This window comes from Narcine bancroftii, chromosome 6 (genome assembly GCF_036971445.1).
Source record: "Narcine bancroftii isolate sNarBan1 chromosome 6, sNarBan1.hap1, whole genome shotgun sequence".
NCBI lineage: Eukaryota > Metazoa > Chordata > Chondrichthyes > Torpediniformes > Narcinidae > Narcine > Narcine bancroftii.
In genome coordinates, this window is record NC_091474.1 from 23,167,618 (window position 1) to 23,180,204 (window position 12,587).

Below are 12,587 nucleotides of genomic sequence, written 5' to 3' on the forward strand. Positions count from 1 at the left end.
CTGGAAAAAAGGTGTTGGCTGTCCACTCTATCAATGTCCCGCCTAATTCTGTAGACCTTGATTAAGTCACCTCTCATCCTTCTTCGCTCCTTCTTCTGCTAACTTTGCCTTATAAGGCATGTTTTCCAATCCAGGCACCATCCTGGTAAATCTCCTCTCTGCCCACTCCCTATCTTCTGCATCCTTTCTGTTTTGAGGCAGCCAGACTGAACACAATATTCCAAGTGTGGTCTAACCAGAGTCTTACAGAGATGCAGCACCCACTTTCTCCCTGCACTGGATGGAAACGATCATACAACCCTGACACCAAGGCTAACTGTACCTGAGCACTCACTACTTCGATTAATTCTTCTCAGGCCCCTAATCTAAACTCTTAATCTCCCCACTTCCGAGGAATTTGAACACCAGATCATAACTTAAATTTTGGCATACAGCACGGTAGCAGGTCCTTCTAGCCCACAAGCCCGTGCTGTCCCAATACCCCAATTTACCCCCGTAGGTTTTGAAGGGTGGAAGGAAACCAGAGCACCTGGCAGAAATCCACACAGACAAAGGGAGAACGTACAAACTCCTTACAGCCTAAAGTTCCTACCTCATACGGTTTTTCTGGCAACCTTTCTTGGGTCTTCAATTTTTTTTAACTTTATTGCCTAGGTGTTGTGCTGCTTTGCAGGCTCATATCAGAAAGGAGCCAGGTCAGATAATAAGACAGAGGAGCAGAAATAGACTATTCACCCCATCGAGTCTGCCCGCCATTTAATCACTCGGCCCCACAACCAGGTCTTCTCCCATAACCTTGATGCCCAGGGTAATCAATCTCTGCATTAAATACATCCAATGACATAGCCTCCCACAATCGCCTGTGGCAACAAATTCCACAGATTCAACACCCTCTGGTAAAGAAATTCCTCCGCATCTCTGTTTTAAGTGGACGCCCTCCTATATTGAAGTTGTACCCTGTTGTCCGAGACACTGCAACCATGCAGAACAACTTTTCTGCAGCTACTCTGTCCACACCTTTCAACATTTGAGATGATTCAATGAGATCCCCTCCCATTGTCCAAAACTCTAACGAGTACAGGCCAAGAGCTGTAAAACCCTTCTCATACGATAACTCTTTCATTCCGGGAATCATCCTTGTGAACCTCCTCTGAACCCTCTCTTATCTCAGGACATCCTTTCTTAAAAGAGGACCCCAAAACTGCTCACAATGCTCCAAGTGAGGTCTCATCAGTGCCTTATAAACCCTCAGCAACACATCCCTGCTCTGAAATTCTACGCCTCTTCAAAAGAATGCCAGCATTGCCATGTGCCACTAATGAAAAGATATCGGGTGTCGATCCTTTGTATCACAGTCTGATGTAACAGCTTGCAGAGTCCAAATCGGAGCTCTCTGCAAGTCCATCCTTAAACAAGCTTCACTGCCCAGTCATGACATTCCTTTTCCTGCAAGATTTAAAACAATTACCATCCACCACGACACACCACGTTCAACAATGCCATGCAAATATTTTTTTTCCCAGGGACTTCCTGTGTGGTACTCCATCAAAACTTTTCTGGAAACCCACAAATACATCATCCCAGTTACTGCTTCAATTAAGTTAGTAAAGTGGTGCAAACAATCTCCAGAACAATGCGAAGAATCCCCACTGACTGCCAACCATTCCGTGTGCTCATAAATCACCTCCTGTAAAAGCCTCCCAGCAGCTTGATGTCAACCTCTCAGATTTCCAATTTCTGGAGGTGCTGATTTCTTCTCTCCTTAAATAATGGACCACATGAGCCTCCCGATTGCAGTAAAGTCCAAGAATCCAAACATTAAATTTAATTTTTAAATTTAGACATACAGCACAGAAACAGGCCATTTCAGCCCACAAGTTTGTGCCACCCAATTTACTCCCCATTAACTTACATTCCCCGTACGTTTTGAAGGGTGGGAGGAAACCAGAGCCCCTGGAGAAAACCCACGCAGCCACGGGGAAAACATACAAACTCCTTATAGGCAGCGCGGGATTCGAGCCCCCTTCCAGATTGCTGGCGCTATAAAGTCGTTGCGCTGCTACGCCAACCATGCCGCCCTCAACTCTCGGGTGAAATCCGGACCATCCTAGAATCCGCACTTTTCTAAAACTCTCCGCTTTTTGATGGGTGTGCGTGTGTAAGCACAGCGGCCCAACAAGCGACCACGGCAATGCAAGAAAAATATATTTATTTGTTTTTTTTTGCATTTTGCATTTTATACGAAAGAAAGTTTTGTTAGTATACTATGAAAATTTACCTGTTTATTCTCCTTAAATTTGAATTTCAAAAGAACTACCCGAGAATCCAGAAAATCCAGGCTGACCCAATCCCTGAGCAGTCTGGATTTTCAGATTTTTACTGTATTCGGAGCAACCTCAAATGACTGAGATTGTGTGCTTCTACATCACATTTATTTGTCGTAATGCAACGTGGGGCAAGCCACGGATTAGACCATCTGACCACCCCCCCAACCAAGTCGTTACACACAATACAATTTTAGCTGCATTCCTACCAACTACATAACAACGCTGTTGGCCATTTATCTATGTCGTTTCCCAGCTTTAGTCTTAACCTTCAATTTTCCTTTGCCTTTCAACTTCCAAAGTTATTTTCTAGTTTTGCAACAAAGCAAAACGTTTCCATCACTGCTGCCCCCTTTCCAAATCATTCAAGTTCAGCCCTTCACTTCCTGTTCTTCCCCCCTCTGTCTGGACCCCCATTCCCCACCCCCTCACCCTCCTGCTGCTTCATCTCCTGTGGAGCAGCCATCCTCAACCTGTTTTCAGCTATGGCTCAGCTTAAAGTTTATGGGCCCCTTGTGAAGCAATCAAGTTTTGTTGTTTTCTCCTTACTTCTACCGACTACACAAAAAAAATTATAATTTCAATTTGTGCCCCCCCAACCACCTTAAATGTGTTTTGGCCACTGTTGAGAATGGCTGTTCTAAATGCAATATTACTTACCCCATGGTCTAATTCTTATTTCTATAGGTTACAATATATGAAAATGGTGATCATCATTTTGGATTCACCTTGTCATTTTGTGCATGTTGGAGATATACTGGGCTCGTTTACCAGCGCGGTTTGGTTATTATCGTCAAACGACTTCTATATGTTGCCCAATTTACAATAGTCTACTTCCCCAAGAGTGAGTTTCTGATGCGTTAATGTCTCACAAATTAAGATCTGACCTGAACAAAGATCATTACTGCACAGATGTCTCTTCACGAGGCGATGGGACAATACAAAAGTAAACAGGATATGCAGCCTTCATTGTCCAGGCTGGCACCTGTATTTCACTTGAGCTTTCACCCAAGTCTGTCCATCAAACACCAGTGGCCAAACTTCACCCTCATGGGCACATCAAACTTCTCCTTCAATGCCCCCATGTAAAATTCACCACGTGTTTCCCATTGCTAACAAGCTCCACGTGGTTACTGGTCTCTTGGTAATGAAAATCCTTCCACAATCTCCATTCGTTAGTAGCTTGTAGACTTCGCTCTTCCCAACAAGCACAGTATTTTGTTGATTCTTTCCGATCCTTAATAACTTTCTTTTTTAAAAAAACTATATCAACATGTTTACCAAACCAAATGACTCTTCCTGGTCAAATATAATTTTTCATACCTGATATCATCCTCAAATTTCTTTGTCCTTTTTTCTGTTCTTTGGTCCCTCTGTAATATGGTGACCAGAATTGCACGTCATATTCCAAATGCAAGTTACTTGGGGAAGCAGGATACAAATTAACCTTTACTTTCTGAATTTTATAAATCCTTGCAAGATCCCTACTGTAGCTCTAAAATCCATCCAACAGCATCAGTCCTGATGAAGGAGTTTGGCTTGAAACGTCAACCATTCTTTCTCTCCCACTGATTCTGCTCGATCTGCTGAGTTCCTCCAGCAGATTGTGATTAGCTTCAGGTTCCAGCATCTGCAGTCTCCTGCATGTCTTCTATATCCTCTCGTACAGATAAGATGGTGATAAAGGAGGCTATTACTAACCAGCATCAACAGATCTTTCCTACCTTCCACTAATCGTATACACCCACTATCAAATCACACTGCCTCTTTTTCCTTAACATTCTGATTTACCCCAAGAGTATGTTTCAAGTAATCGGGTTTTACAAAGCAGTAAAATAGTTCAATTGGTTGATCTAAGCTTTAACTGATAGATGTGAAGTCTAACAAGTGCTAGCTTGCATGGAAATCCGAGGGAAAAGACGACCACCTAGAAGAGATCGAAGTGAAGGCAAGAAAGGGTGGCAATCACAAAGTCATCAATCAGATCAAAGGCAGAGGGGCACCGGCAACGGTAAATAAATGATCCCAGGTGAAACATTTGATCAACACTGCAATGACCATACTATCAATTTGGAGTTACCAGGTTAACAGGCTTGTTAGATATTTAGAACACATTAGTCAGGTATTCTGGACTGCATGTATCAGTGTTATTCAGCTCAACAAAATACATAAACCATAAATGCAGAAAATTAGGGCTTTTATTCCCTTAGCTCAAACAATAACGCCAGAGCAGGAGGCGGTTATGGCATTTCGTTGCTGGTACGCTGGTGTCCAAACCCCTCATACAAGGCACTACCTTTCACGCCAGGAATGTTGCAGCTTGTTAAAACTTGATTGAAGATGCAATCTCCATCACATCCTGCCCCAAGAGGCGATCAAGACACTTCAGACCTGACTCAGAGTTTGTTAAATAGCAACTCTTTCGATTGAAGACGACAATGGCATGCAAGAAACTATGCAAATTATGTGGTTTACCTATACACTGTAATTGCGTATATGACAATAAACTCTCAAACTTATTAAAGAGTCCTTCAGCCAAACAATTCTATGTTGAGTTTACTGCCCGTCAACATTAATCTACTAGTTTGGCTCATGAGGACCACAATCTTCTGTGCCCCGTCATCTCGTTGTTGTCTAAATGGCTCTAAAGTTTCTTTCACACTTGCAAGTGGTCCCAGGAATTAACAGCCCATCAGATTTTAAAGTGTCTAGCGTGAAAGCAAAATCAGCTGAATGCTGGCATCAAACGACATCATCTCACACCAAGGATTGAAGGCCTCGACCCGTGGCGTCTGCAGATGCCGGCGTTGCAATCAAGCAAGTGTGAATTGGGCAATTGCACTGTGGGATTGAAATGACCTAAGTTTTTGCATGAGTGCAGGAACGTGAAGGAAGATTAAACTAAAGGTATAAACTCTGCCATGGGAAAGTCGAAGACAGAGAGGGGAAATTAATAGCAAATAGTGGACAATTTTTAAACAGCGTGGGAAAGTTGGTAGCACGATAGCGCAATTTATAAAGACCATGGGAGAAAGCAATGGTGGACCCAACTTCCCAGAATGCTGTGCGGCAGAGAATGCTCCGTACATGCAGCCATGCATACAGTCCTTTCACTGCCACACCATTCTGGGAGGGCAGGTCTGCCATCGTTTTATCCCCCACGGTATTTATAAATTGTACACTATAGTGCTACCAACTTTCCCACGTTATACAAATTGTGCGTTATAGACCAACCAACCTTTCCACCCTGTTTAAAAATGGTCCGCTATTGTTATTTATTGCTAGCACTTTCCCACAGACCCTTATAAAGGTTGGCACAATAAAAACAGGGGCTAAATGGCTCGTATTGTGTTGCACACAAAGCTTAATCATGTTATAAGCCAACAATAATTTTGTTCAAATATAAGACCATAATACATTGATCAGAATTTAGGGCAGGAACACCATCACTCGATGTGTCATGACATCACCGGTAGAAGGTAGAACTGTCCTAACCCCGGGAATGACTCCTTGTAAGTGTGAAAGCATTCAGTGTCAGTGGTCAAATGTGAAAAGCCAAACTCCCACTCCAAACGAAACCGAACGACCGATTACATGGGGCTCAGCTGTGAAAGGGTTCAGTAACTTATCAGAGTCCACCAGGTCCTCTGCCACAATTTCCAGATATCACTACTCTGTGTAAAAGGATTCCCTCAATCCCCTCTAAAACTCTATCCTCTCACCTTTTGCTTTTGATTTGGACTACCTACTCTGTATGGCCTCATGTAATGTTATACATTTCCACATAATCACTGCCTCATTCAGAGGGAAACAAGCTGAATCTACCCAATCTCTCCCTTTAGACATACATAGAAACATAGAAAATAGGAGCAGGAGTAGGCCATTCGACCCCTCGAGCCTGCTCCGCAATTCAACGAGATCATGGCTGATCTTAAACAGCACATAACAGGCCATTTCAGCCCATGAGCCCGTGCCATTCAGTTATACAACCCCCTGTACATTTCAAACAGTGAGAGGAAACCAGAGCCCCCGGGGAAAACCCACACAGACACGGGGAGAAAGTAAAACTCCTTACCGACAGTGTGGGATTCGAACCCTGGTCCAGGTCACTGGTGCTGTAAAGGCATTGAACTAACTGCTCCGCCAACCCAGCCGCTCAACACTCAAGTCCTCCAGTCCAGGCAACATCCTGGTGAATTTCCTCTGCACTTCCTCCAGTATAACAATATCCTTCTTCCAGTGCGATGTCTAAAACCATACACAACATTCCAAGCGTGGCCTAACGAGCATTTTGTAATATCCCAACTCTTGTATTCTATTTCCCAATGTAAGGTTGCTCATCAACACCTCTACTTCCTAAGCAGTCAGAGGAGATTTGGCATATCATTGGATAGTCCATCAATCTTCTACAGGTATGCTGTGGAAAGCATACAGACTGGATGAATCGCATCCTGGTTTGGTCATTCGAGAGCCCAGGAACACAGAAGGGAGCAAACACGGCCAGGTCCACCACAGGCTCTGACCTCCCATCCATTGAAGACATCTTGTGAAGCACTGCTTCAAGAAGGCAGCTAACATCATCAAGAACCTCTTCTCACTGTAATATAGAACAATACAGTTACAGGCCCTTGATGCTGTGCCGACCCATAAATTCCTTCCTCAAAAAAGGACCAAACCCAGCCAACCCCATAACCCTCTATTTTTCTTTCATCCATGTGCCTGTCTAAGAGTCTCTTCAATGCCCCTAATGTTTCAGCTTCCACCACCATCCCCAGCAAGGCATTCCAGTCACCCACAACTCTGTGTGTAAAAAGAAAACACCCCCGATGTCTCCCCTAAACTTCCTTCCGTCAAAAGTTCATTCCTCGCTGGGGCCTCATTTCGGTGAGGGGCGCTGGACAAAGCGGCGGCTCTGTCTTCCTTTTGTGTATGTTGCATTCTAAATTCAGTATCACGTGACAATAATGGAACCCTTAACTTTGTATATACGTCCTCTGGTGTTTGCTGATCCTGCCTTGGGAAATGGGTGCTGGCTGTCCACCCCATCTCAATCTTGTAGACCTCGATGAAATCTTCTCTCGCCCTTTGACGCTCCAAAGTGAAAAGTCCCAGCTCTGCTCGTTTCCAAACCCAGGCAACGTCCTGGTAAATCTCCTCTGCATCCTCTTCCTAAAAGGAGCCTTCGGGAAGATTCAGATGCCCAAAGACCAGTGCCTGTAGGCTCAAGGTCAATTTCCAAAGGCTATCAGGTTCCTGAACCTCCCCTTATTACACGAATCAGGGACTGCACTGACATCACAAAAGTGTTGTCTGCCCTTGTGTGACCCCACTTTTTTTCTTGCACCATATTCTTGCACTCTATCATCTTTGTGTACCGTGGTTGCTGTTTTATTCAGATAGTAGATCATTATCTGCAGCAACAAGAATTTCAACACATATAATATATTCCACTTTCAAAAACTAACAGACCAACTCCCAAGATGCCTCAACATTCCTTAGTGCTCTGTACTCTGTACTCTGTTCTCTGTTCTCTGTTCTCCCTCTGCCTTCCCAAACTTGTCGGGATTAAATTCCAACAGCCAATGCTCTGCCCGGCTTTCCATCTGATTCATATCCTGCTGTCGCTTTAAATGGCCTTTCTTGTAATTGCTAACCTGTTATCTACAGATCGACTCACCGTACTTTCTATGCACACATCCAAATCACCACTAATCGTCACAAATTACAAAGGTCCCAGTACCATCCCAGTGATTACTCACTTCCAAATCAGAGGGGAAAAAAAATATCCTTCGAGCACTGCCCTCTGCTTCCTATCACCATTATGGTGATCAGCCAGCTCACCTTGGAACCCGACAGCCTTAACCTTCCAGACTAGCTGATCAGGCAGGTCTGGAATTCATTTTGATCTCGTTGAAGATGAATTCCGAAAGGCACTTTGAAAATAGGTGTATGATTTGTACGTCCCAAGTACTGTATTTATAGACACTGAGGTATGGCAGTGTCATGCAGTGTGTATATCAATATGTAAATTAAACCCCATGGAACCCACTGCCATGCCTGATTTTATCTCCATATTTGACCTGAAGTATTTCAAACGCAATAGGGCTTTGCTTGAACAGAAATTACAAAAAGGAGGAAAGCGAAGTATTTAGGAGTAAAACGTGAAAGTCTGCAGATTGAAGTAAAAATACAAAGATGGAGAAACTCAGCAGGTCCAACAGTGTACTTCATTTTACAAAGATAAAGATACATAAACAACGTTTTGGGCTTGAGCCCTTCATCAAGCTATGAACAAAATGCACTTGAAGAAAATGGTGGTGGAGGGGTGAGGGGCAGAAGGTAGCTAAGGGAGGGAGGGCAAACAAGGGGAGGAGCATGGCTCTGAGAATGGAGGGAAGGGGGTGGAAAGCTGGAGGAAAGAGAGAGATGGGGAAGAGAGGAAGAACAGAGACTAGGTTAGCAGAAACCTGAGAAGTCAATGTTAATACCATACAGTTGGAGAGTGCCCAGATGGAATATTGGGTGCTGCTCCTCTATTATACGGGTGGCCTTGATTTGACAGCGGACAAGGCCATGGACAGACACATCAGTGTGGGAGGGGGTACAGAACTGAAATTTACCATTTATCAGTTTTAATCCTTTGAAAAAAGAACATTTGTAAATAAATCCCAATGACAAACACTTGCATTGAAATCGCTTGACATTCAGTTCCAAACTAGTTTTGATGATGTGTCTGATCGAGCCAAGTAAAAATGTCTTTGTTTTACTGCTTGCTAAAAAGCCAGACAATAGGTAACCACTGCAGTGAAACAAATACTCCCAACGAGGGAAGAACATTCACAAAAACAATTATTTACTGTCCAAACCAAAGAAAATGATCGATTCAGACAGCAGATTGAATTTCTCTGCATCTCCCTTCAAACAAATTTCCAAGCCTGTCAACTACTTTTTTTTTTAATTGCTGAACTTCAAATCAAGCCCAGGCCATAAAATTACGTGAGAGAATTAACTTTATGAATTGTGGCCGGTATCACTATTACACAACAGTATTTCACAAGACTCAATGCAAAATATGTTGTAAAATTTACGTCATTTACAAACAGTGATTAAACACTCAATAGAAAAATGACTGGCCACATCCACACCTGGGACTCATCACAAATCCAACCTGAAAAGAAATTCATAACATTTTATTTGTTTCACCACGTGTTTAGCAAAGGAAACACTAAAAGAGAGATCAGAACAAATAGAACTCCGAACAAAACAATGCTGGTGAAACAAAGTACTGTAAAATCCCTGGATTCCGTCAACTATGGGGATTGGAAGATGATGGATAAGTGGATTTGCCAGCTGCTTGAGATTGCATGTTGAATGATTGGCGAACAAACAGCAAGTTGTGCAAATATTAAACTTTTTTTTTAAACCTATTTATTTGTGATTTTTTTTGTCGGTTGTTTGAATTCCATACAACAGGCGCTTCACTGTATAATTTTTTGAGTAGAAAATTGCCCATGTCCTCTTGCAGCATTAGCACAAACAAGTCAAGGATAGCAAGATCTGCATGCTAGGTTCCCCCCCACAGGCTCCACGAACAAGCCGTTCCTCATCATAGTCCATCACTCAGCACGTAGCAGCACCGAGCAAGATGAGCAATAAAACAGTGTCCCCGAATTCATCAGATGTTTTATTTCCAATGTGCATTTACGAAGACAGGTCAAACCAAAGCTGCCTGTATTCAGGCGTGGACAGCTAGTAGATCAGTGGACCTCCAGCAAATCTGCAGGTCCTTTTCTACCACGCTGATGGTTAGTTGATGTCTGTTTCAGACCACATCTCAAGGATGACCGGACTTCAAATCAAGGTACAGTAGAAGTCCAAAAATCGAGATGCCAAAAACGTGCGTATATGAGTGTGTGCATGCGTGCATATATGCGTGTGCGCACATTTTTTGAAGTGAAAAAATATATTTACTTTTTTGTCAAGTGTTGACTTTATTTTTATTTAAAACTGCTTGTATGTTAAATTAAATATGTTGTGTTTCCTAATGAATAAACTATCCAAATTTACCTGTTCATCTTTTCTAAATGCCTTCTTAAATTTTCATTTTACAAGTATTGCCAGAGAATCCAGCAGGACCTTCGCTGTAACGTCGTGGATCTTGTGCAGCATTTCTTAAGCACACACTCAAAGGGGAAATGTTGCCCCTTGAACGATAGCAAAAGGCGCCACTCTCCCCAGGGTCAACATACTGGGATACTCCTCACATTTTACGTGGGAAAGGAAAACGAAGTGAAGAGATGAAATCCGAAGAACAAGCGAACACGGCAGCACAGACTTCCAGTCTGTGCAGAACTATTTGTCTGCATAGTCCCCCTGACCTACACCCTGACCATAATCCCTCGGGACATTTTTGATCGAAAAAAATATTTTAAAAATTGGGTTTTGTCTCAAGATCACATCATAATCACTCAATCCAACTTCCGTCCTGTCCAATATTTTAAATTAATTCGAGTATTTTCCAGACTTAAATCGCCAGAACACCACTTGGCTTAATCCGGTGTGCTGCAAAGGAGTAGCAGTGCAGCCCCCACACAAACACAATCAGACACGAAGTAATGGTAACCCAGTACAGTAAAACCTCGGTGATCCAGAATTCAAGCAATCAGCAGCCTCAAGCAACCAGAAAAAAAGGAAAATAAATAGGTATTTTTTTAAATAAAGGGGTTTAAAATTGGTGCACCTCACCGTCAGTTCACAAATCCAAACACAAACATAAGCAACTGGAAAATTCACATCCTGCATCTACCGATCCCTCTGGGTTGGTGAATACCAGAGGTTTTTTTTTTGCTGTATTTACCTTGTTCATGACTCCTCCACCACCCCTCAAAGGAATATCAAGGTACAAGTCTCGCATGGCTATAATACCAGGTCAGGTTATGGCTTCTCCCTGTCCACACTACTCACTCCCCAACAGGATTTCAGTACTGCAAGGAATTTTCTTATACATCACAGATGATGAATGAAGATGCACCATCAATAATTTGGTTTCCACAGTTCTTGGTTATAATTGATCACTCCTAACATAACATCCAGACTGAGTAGTGAGGTTATTGAGCCAATCGCATTGCTGCATTCTTGAAATGCACATACATCATATGACAATCAATATCTTTTCTTGATGAAACAAGTGGGATTTTAATGACAATCCACGAGTTTTATGTTCATCAGTATTAAAACCTGCTTCTTAACTCCACATTTTTAAAAAAATTCCTCGAATTTCACTTCCACAGCTATCGTAGTGGGATTTGAACTGGTCTCTCTAGATCATTAATCAAGCCTCTAAATGCCAGTCGGGTAGCTTAATCACTTGAAAACCACATTGATCTCACTGGAGGTATACAAGTTGGTTATGGGCATAGCGGTAAGTCCAGAGGACTACTGTGTGTAGTTTTGTTCACCTAACTACAGAAAAGATATCAATAAGATTGAAAGAGTGCAGAGAAGATTTACGAGAATGTTGACGGGACTTCAGGGAAAGGTTAAACGGACTAGGCTTTTATTCCCTGGAGCATAGAAACAGGAAGGCAGATTTGATCGAGGTATACAAAATTATGAGGGGTATAGATTGATTAACGGCAACAAGGCTTTTGTCAATGAGGGCAAGTGAGATATAAATTAGAGGACATGGGTTAAGGGTGAAACAGAAGTTGAGGGGGAACTTGTTGACACAGAGGGGAGTATGAAACGAGCTGACAGTGGTGAATGTGGGTTTAATTTTAGCATTTAAGAAAAATTTGGACAGGTACATGGATGGGAGGTCGATGGACTGGGTTCAGATCAGTGGGACTAGGCAAAATTTTAGTTTGGCACAGACTAGAAGGGCCAAAGGGCCTGTTTCTATGCTGTTCCATGGTTCTAGTACCTCAGTAATTCCAGGTAAAACCATACATGCCATTTAATGCCAGAAAATCTAAGCGATAGCACTGAGGGGTATGAATTTAAGCCATGAACACGCTTCTTTTTTTTGTCCTTGAATGACGAACAGTGTGGTTTTCTCCTCCCCATCAGAAGTTGCTAATTAAATTTGCTCAGATGGCTCAGCCTAACAAATAGCACAATGAGGCTTTTGATTCATAGCAAACGGAAACTCAGGCTCAGAACACTAAGCAGAAGCAGGCTGTTCATCCCATCGAGTCCGCTCCGCCACTCCATCATGTGCTGATCCATTCTCCCACTCAGCCCCACTCCTCTACCTTCTCCCCA

The 12,587-nt window shown here is 42.8% G+C and overlaps 1 protein-coding gene across 2 annotated transcripts in view; it reads right to left on the reverse strand.

The window, feature by feature from the left end:
* The window catches only part of LOC138735815 (rho GTPase-activating protein 39-like), a 195,361-nt gene that overhangs the window by 103,785 nt on the left and 78,989 nt on the right, over window positions 1–12,587 (reverse strand). The gene's annotated exons all lie outside the window — the stretch shown is intronic.